Below are 8,727 nucleotides of genomic sequence, written 5' to 3' on the forward strand. Positions count from 1 at the left end.
AGGTGATTAAGGGTGATTAGTAAAGATCTAGGGTGTTTAGTGTTAAATCTACTTCTTTACTTGCTTGTTGAGGGTTCTCAATGCTATTTTGGTCTTGATCATACTAAAATAGATCCTTAGAAATTTCCTGCCCGAAAGGTGTATGATGAAATGTCTGAACCAACTCTTCAATGCTTTTAATGCACTTTGCCAAAGAGATTTGTTGTTAAAGGTGTTAAGATTGCTAGTAGACTTGTTCTCCATGATTGCTTTAGTAACATTCAACCAAAGGGATTTGATGCTTGAGTTGCTTTAGCAAATGAACATTCATCTAGGGATAGAGCTTGTTTAGTATTGTGTCTAGGCATAAGGAAAGTGCTTGATTGATAGCTTGTCACCTTTAGATTGGATCTACATCACCCAAGATCAAATGCCTAGCCCCATGAGTCCACTTGCTTCATATTGAGAAAGAAAGTTCACTCTTTTATTGCATTTCTAGTCTAGTTTTAGTTCACTTCACTTCACTCAATTGGTTGCACTTAGATTAAGCATAGACTTGCATTCCCTTTGCATTAGAATCACTTAGGATTGGTTCGACAATCTTTTATACTACATCATTTGATAGGGACCCTTGAAAAGTCCTAGCATCAAATTGGCGCCGTTGCCAAGTTCTATTGTGATTTTGACATTGGGATTTAGTCACTTGCTTGAGACTAAGTCATTTTTATTTTATTGCGATATTGGCTCTGCTTCTTCTTTCTTTTTCATTTCAGGTGTATGAACTTGAGAAGTAGAAGGACTACAAATCTCACTCCTCTAGTACCAGACATCCGGGCTTTGGAAAGAGAGAATACAAGAAGAAGGAGAGAAGAGGAGCAACAGGCTCATTTCAACAGATTGGGTTTTGATATGGCTCACCATCAGAACCAGAATCAAGATGGAGAGATCCCTTTGGGAGCTGCCCAAGAGGGAAATGGTCAAGGAGCTGCCAACCTTCGACCACAACACCCACAGCGCCAAGCTCGCGCCATTGGAACCTATGATCGCCCTCACATTCATGGTCATAGGTTGGGAATCAGAGCACCACCTGTGGAGAACAACAACTTCGAGATCAAGTCAGGGCTACTCAACACCATTGAGCACAACAAGTTTCATGGCCTGGCAGCTGAAGATCCTATTGATCACTTGTACAAGTTTGATCAGTATTGTAGTTTGTCCAAGACAAATGGTGTCTCTGAAGATGCATTCAAGCTGAAGATGTTTCCCTTCTCTTTGGGAGACAAGGCACATCAGTGGGAGAGGTCTGTCCCAAGTGACACTATCACCACTTGGGAGGGATGTAAGGAAGCCTTCTTGGAGAAATTCTTCTCTACCTCAAGGACAACTAAGATAAGGAATGAGATCTCTGGTTTCCAGCAGAAGAATCTAGAGAGCTTTAATGAGGCATGGGAGAGATTCAAGGACTACCAAGCTCAGTGTCCTCATCATGGTTTCAGCAAAGAGAGTTTGCTTAGCACTTTCTACAGAGGAGTTCTCCCATCTTGCAGAAACAGGCTTGACACTGCTAGTAATGGTTTCTTCTTGGGCAGAACTGAGCAGGATGCAGAGGAGCTGGTGGAGAACATGGCAAAGAGTGATTCAGTCTATAATGAGGAGTATGATAGAGCCAACAGAGGGGATGACCAGCAGACAAGGAGAGATATCAAGTCTCTGCAAGACAAGTTGGACTTGGTTCTTTCAAACCAATCCAAGAAGGAACAGGTTAGCTTTGTTGGTGATCCTAGTCAAGAGGTTCCTCCTAAGGTGAATGAAGTGGATGGGTTAGAAGGTCAAGAGGAGTTATGCTTCATCAACAACAATGGTACTTGGTACAAGAAGGAGCCCAACTTTCAGTATAACAACTACCAGCAAAGACCTTATTCCAACAACCAACCAGGTGGTTACCAACCTAGGAACAACCAGCAAGGAAGCCATCAACCTCAGCAGAACCCTCCTCCTGGTTTCTCCAACAAAGGAAACCAGTCTACTCAAGCCCAAAGAAGTTCTTCTCAACATCAGGCTCAAGACACAAGTGTGGAATCAATGTTCAAGCAACTACTTGAAGCTCAGTCAAGAAGTGAGAAGCAAATTGGTTATGAGTTGAAGAACATCCACTCAAAGATTGATGGGAGCTACAATGAGCTCAACAACAAGTTCAAAGCTTTGGAGAATCAGTTTGCCTCTATGAGTTCCAACTCCAATCGCCAACAAGGAACTCTACCAGGAAAACCAGAAAAGAATCCCAAGGAGTCTTGCAATGTTATCATCTCTACTATTTCTTCAAAGATTGAGCTGAGTGATTATGAGAAAGAGGTAGATGAGATTGAGAAGATAGTGTTTGGGACTGAGCTTGGGAAAGTTGAGCAATTGGTTGTAGCAACAGCTGAAGCACAGATGGTGGATAAAGCTATAGAAAGGGTTCATGTACAAGCTGAAAGGAAGGTTGAAGCAATGAATCTGCTGAGAGTTGAGCCTAGTGCTGAGAAATCAGTTGAGAGGAGAGCTGACCAGAAGCTGAAAGAGGTGAAGAAAGACGACACTGAGATTGAGCCACCACCGTATGAGGTCCCACTCCCATTTCCACAAAGGGTCCTCACCAAAGCTCAGAAGAAGGTTATCTCTAAGCTCAGGAAAGATCTTAGTGATGTTGGGGTTAGGCTCCCAGAAATCTCTGGTATGCGTGAAGCTCATGTTCAAATGATGCTCATCAAAGACATTCTAGACCACCAAGCAGAAGTGGCCGAGCTTTTGGACATCTCCATTTTGAAGATTGATCCACCAGTCCCTCCAAAGTCTCTCCCTAAACTAGAATCTCAAGGGAAATTCACATTGTCTTGCTCCCTTGGTAAGATCACTATGAATGATGCTTTGGTTGATTCTGGTGCAAGTGTGAATGTGATCTCATTGGAAATGGTGAAAAGTCTTGGTATTGAAGGCATGGAGCCAAACACATCTTCTCTCATGTTTGGTGATTCATCTTCTACAACCCCTATTGGCATCATCAAGGATTACCCTTTGAAGATTGGAGCATGCACCATTCCTATAGACCTCACTGTCCTGAAGATGGCAACTGAGAAGAGAGTTCCTTTGATCCTTGGCACTCCATTTCTCACAACAGTTGGAGCATGTATTGATTTCCCAAACAAGAAGGTCACACTCCTTAATGTGAACAAGACTGTCTCTTACCCAATCCAATCTCCAATGGATGTTGGGTATTGTGGAACAATCACTTGTGAAGAACCATCCATTGAGAAGACCCAAGCTAAGGTGGCTGTTCCTGAGAAAGAAGATCTTGTTGGAGAGTCCTCTAAACAGTTGTGTGTTGAGCACTTGGAAAGGGCTAAAAGGGAGGAGGTGAGTAGAGCCACAAAAGCTACTCATGACAAGAAGAAGATAGTGAACGAACCTCATCCTCCACCTCTTGATAAGACTCCTCACACTCTCACTCTCCATCCAATAAAGCTCAAGGATGGAGCCATTGAGTACAAGATCAAGTGCAAGGGTAGGTTCAAGCCATTCTCAAGTGCAAGGGCCATCATCCCTCCTCAGCTTCAAAACGACCCCATCAAGCTCCAAGAGCTCCTCTCTCAGGTCCTCACCATCACTCTTGAAGGTGGGAAGGATCCTCCTTCTCACTAGTATAAGAGAAAAGGTAGTCAAGCTAGTGACTCAAAACAAGCTCACTTGGGAGGAATTCCCATGGTTATCCTTGTATATAAATTTGCTATTTCATTTCTTTATTTCTTTATGTTTTCAATAAGTGTGACAGCAGTTTCAGGCCAGCTCCAAACTCAAGCTCTAGACACCCATTACCACACCTCATTCTCCACTTGAGGTATCACTCCAACCCTTCTTTGTACATACCACTGCTTTTATCATATTTTCGGTATCTCCTTCTCTCTTATTCACACAGAGACTGTGTGATTTAAGTGTGGGGGAGGTACCAAGTATTTAATCATGTTTGTTTTGTTGATTGTGAGTCTCATGCATTGCATTGTACATTCATATATGCATTAAAAAAACCATAAAATTAAAAAAAAAAATTGAAAATTCCATAAAAAATCATGTAGTTGCATCACTTGCATTCTTAGGATTGAGTCTAGATCATATAGATTGCATTCACTTGCATAAGGAGCAGCTGTTGATAATGCCATGTAAAGAACACTTGTTTGCACTGAATTTGACACCCTGGTTAAACATATCAAATAGCTTAGGCATCTCTTTAAAGCCTTGCACGCTTCGAGCTTTGAAAACTCTTCTTGAAGCATGTGCTTGCTTGATATTGGCATTGTTCTTGAAACCAGCTCCAACCTGAATCTTGAGTTAAATGAACTTAATCTCTCTTGCATATGGGCATTTGCATACTTGATCATGGATCTCATACACATTTGGGTTATCTTTTCCATTGTACCACTCTTTGTTAACCCAAATGGCACTCCCTTACCCTAAAACCCTTACCATTCTTTGAAGCCTACATTGATTTGTATGAGTGAGGTCTCATTTGATAGTTTGTCATGTGCAAAATCTTGAGAGTATTGGGAGCGACATGGATTTGTTCTCATCTCTTGCTAGCATAGGATCATCATTTGAGCTAGCTTCTAGGATGGTGAGTGGGTGTATGTTTCTTAAAAGATTAATGTCTTGGGTTTGGGGTGTGAGAAAGATGAGCAATAAAGTGTTATGAGAAAGAAAAGCCCTAAGGACCTAGAATAGAAAGAAAAGAAAGCTCTAGTTTGTATTGTTTGAGACCTTCCCCCTAAATATATAAAAAAAGAAAAAAAAAAGAAAAGAAAAAGAAAAGAAAAAAAAAGAAAAAAAAGGATTCAAAAAGATAGTGGGGAAGAGAAAATAAAAAGAGTTAGAGCTTAGAAAAATGAATAAGAGGTCCTTAGTGGTTAAGTCATAAGAAAAGAGAGTTGTTCATTGGGTGAGTGATGTGAGTGTTTGTTATTTTGGGGTATGAGATGAATGAAAGGGGTGTAGAATTTGTAATCACTTAGGAATGGGTAGAATGATGAGGATGGATCCATGTATGCATGAATTGCTCCTAGTCTTAGATAAATTTTGCATAATGATCAAACTCCTTGATTCTTGAGTGATTGCCACCTGAAAATGATGCATTGAACCCTCTTTTTCATCCATATTAGACCATTTGATCACCTAGCCAAATGATTGAGATCATGTGCCCATTTGTGAGAATTCACCTTGTGTGTGTGTGTGTGAATCAATGTGAGGGCTGGTTAAGAGGAATTGTTGGTTGATGAGTATTGCATCTTGTGTAGAGGCATAAGAGTATTGATAGGCCTAGAGAAGCTAGAGTATAATAAGAGAGTGTGCTCATGATATTTGCTATGTTTCTTTAGGATGTCAAGTTGAGTGCTATGAGTGTTTCTTTTGGTTATAAGCTCCCATCTTTATATCTATCCTCCTTGAGTTTTTGAAAAGTTTACTTGAGGACAAGTAAAGGACTAGTGTGGGGGAGTTGATATCTTGCATATTTACATTGTTTTAGCCATTCATTCTTGTACATTTTGATCATATATATGAGGATTTAGTCATCTTTAGGTTACATTTTGCATACATGAGTCTTTATTAGGTGTTGGAGTGTGCTATGGAGTTTTTGGAAGTGTTTGGAGGCATTTGTGGTATAAAAGGTTGAAAGATGAACATGGATGGAGACCTTAAAGATATCGTTTGAAGCCCATCTTCTGGGAGAACATTGGAAATTGAGATAGCTTTCTAATGGAAGTGGTCTCAAGTCATTTGGAGCTGTATTGGAGGAGTTATGATCAATCTACTGGAGGCATATCAATACTCGAACACAGTACGCCTGGAGCGGGGTGACGGAGCGGGGTTACGACCCCGCTGTGTATCCAGAGCGGGGTGACGGAGCGGGGTTAAGAACCCGCTCGGGTTTACACAGAAATGGAGGAAAAACGGCTGGAGCGGGGTTGTGACCCGGGTACGGAGACCCCGCTGCGTGTTATCACTTGGTCGTTTTTATGATTTTTAAGGGGTTTTTTAGACTTTTCTATTGGTACCATTAGGTTTCTAAAGACCATATAAATACTCTTGTAATCCCAAATTGGGGAAATGAACTCTTTTTCTCTCAAAAACACATTTGTAAACCTTGAAGAAAGCTTGGATCTTTGATCCTTTTTCATCTTATTTTCTTTGTGTTTGTTGGATTATCTTGTTCACTAGCATGTTTAACCTTGAATCATCTTTGGTTTTTGGGTTAATCATGTCTATTAGTGAGTAGATCTATCTAGGATTCATGGGCTAAGGTGATTAAGGGTGATTAGTAAAGATCTAGGGTGTTTAGTGTTAAATCTACTTCTTTACTTGCTTGTTGAGGGTTCTCAATGCTATTTTGGTCTTGATCATACTAAAATAGATCCTTAGACATTTCCTGCCCGAAAGGTGTATGATGAAATGTCTGAACCAACTCTTCAATGCTTTTAATGCACTTTGCCAAAGAGATTTGTTGTTAAAGGTGTTAAGATTGCTAGTAGACTTGTTCTCCATGATTGCTTTAGTAACATTCAACCAAAGGGATTTGATGCTTGAGTTGCTTTAGCAAATGAACATTCATCTAGGGATAGAGCTTGTTTAGTATTGTGTCTAGGCATAAGGAAAGTGCTTGATTGATAGCTTGTCACCTTTAGATTGGATCTACATCACCCAAGATCAAATGCCTAGCCCCATGAGTCCACTTGCTTCATATGGAGAAAGAAAGTTCACTCTTTTATTGCATTTCTAGTCTAGTTTTAGTTCACTTCACTTCACTCAATTGGTTGCACTTAGATTAAGCATAGACTTGCATTCCCTTTGCATTAGAATCACTTAGGATTGGTTCGACAATCTTTTATACTACATAATTTGATAGGGACCCTTGAAAAGTCCTAGCATCAAGTATATAGGCAGAGCAAGCGCAATTGATTTGAGTAAAACCTCATTACCCCCTTTAGATAGATGCCTCTGTTTCCAGCTTTGAGTAACAGACTTTACTTTCTAATGATGTAAGCAAACATCTCACTTTTCTTATTCCCGAACTGCTCCGGTAATCCCAAATATTTGCCTATACCTCCCTCATTGTGGATTCCCAATATATTTCTCATCAGTGTCTTGGTGTGTAGCTGAACTTTACTACCAAACAATATTGATGATTTGTTGAGATTGATTGATTGCCCAGATACCTCCTCGTACCGTTTGAAGATAGATTTAAGCTTCTGAGCTGCCTTTTTATTTGCCAGAGAGAAGAATAATGAATCATCAGCAAACAAGAGATGATTCACTGGAGGAGCTTGGTTGGCAACCTTTATACCCAATAAAGATCTGTTTGCCATTGCTTCATTCATCAGATGAGAAAGGACCTCTGCACATAATATAAAAAGATATGGACTCAAAGGGTCTCTTTGCCTGATCCCTCTTTCAGGCCTAATAAAACCTTCCGGAGACCCATTGATAAGAACCGAATTGCTCACCGAAGATATGCAGGTCATAATCATCCTGATCCAACGTTCATCAAAACCCATATGCCTCATTGTTTCTTCCAAAAATTTCCACTCAAGTCTATCATAAGCTTTCGTAATGTCAGTCTATACTGCCATATAGGAGGTTGCTTGCCTTTTCCTTGCTTTGAGACTATGAAAGATCTCATGTGCTACTACCACATTGTCAGTAATGAACTTCCCTGGTATAAATGCAGACTGGTTTTCTGTAATAATACCTGAGAGATGAGGTTTTAGTCGGTTACCAAAATCTTTGAGATTATTTTGTATGACACATTGCAAAAAGCAATTGGCCTGAACTCTGACATTCCTGTCGGAGGATATACTTTGGGGATCAAGCAAAGATTTGTATGATTGTGAAGCATATCCAATCCTTCACCTTGAAAGAAACTAGTTACTTCCTCCATAATTTCTGTCTTAATATCTGCCCAAAATTGCTGATAGAAGATAGCAGAGAAGCCATCTGGACCTGGAGCACGATGAGAGCCGATATCAAAGACTGCAGTTCGAACCTCATCCTCTGTAACTGTACGCAGTAAGTCCTGATTCATAATGTTTGTTACCCTTGTTTGAAAACCTCTGAAGACTTCACGATATAGGTTTGAATCAGTGTGTGTAGAAGTAAAAAGATTCTTGAAATAATCCTCAGCAATCGTGGCTATTTCCTTCTGACCTTTGCCAATCACTCCATTGCTATCTTGTATTGAAGTAATAGTATTACGAATCCTTTTACCTCGTGTTACTGCATGAAAATATCGTGTGTTTCTATCTCCTGATCTTAACCATGTCAGTCTGCTCTTCTGTTTCCAATAAATCTCCTCTTCCATATAAGCTTGATTCAATTCCTCTCTTATGGCTGTTTTGTCTTGTAAACTCATAAATGTTAGAGACTGTGGCTTTGTCCAGTTGGCCTCTTAAAATTCCAATCCTTTCTGCAGCATTATTTTTATTATTCCTCTTCCATCTTGAAATATGTTGTATGCATCGTTGCAGTCGTTGTGTCATAGGAATCTTAAGGAGTCGTCCCTGTCCTGTTCCACTCCAACTTCTTCGTATTGTATCTTGAAAACCTTCCTTCTGAACCATACGACTATCAAAACGAAACCATCTTCTTGGTATCTCCTGTTCAGTTAAGATAAAAGTCACTAAAGGACGATGATCAGACTCTCCTATTTCCAAGAAGTCAGTATGAGAT

General features: G+C 40.2%; 1 non-coding gene across 1 annotated transcript; it reads right to left on the bottom strand.

The window, feature by feature from the left end:
- Positions 1 to 1,365: 1,365 nt before the first annotated feature.
- Positions 1,366 to 1,472, bottom strand: LOC130495426 (small nucleolar RNA R71). Its single transcript, XR_008934695.1, has one exon. It is a non-coding gene; the product is annotated as a small nucleolar RNA R71 (small nucleolar RNA).
- Positions 1,473 to 8,727: the final 7,255 nt, after the last annotated feature.

The sequence above is a fragment of the Raphanus sativus genome, chromosome 5 (genome assembly GCF_000801105.2).
Source record: "Raphanus sativus cultivar WK10039 chromosome 5, ASM80110v3, whole genome shotgun sequence".
Classification (NCBI taxonomy): Eukaryota; Viridiplantae; Streptophyta; class Magnoliopsida; order Brassicales; family Brassicaceae; genus Raphanus; species Raphanus sativus.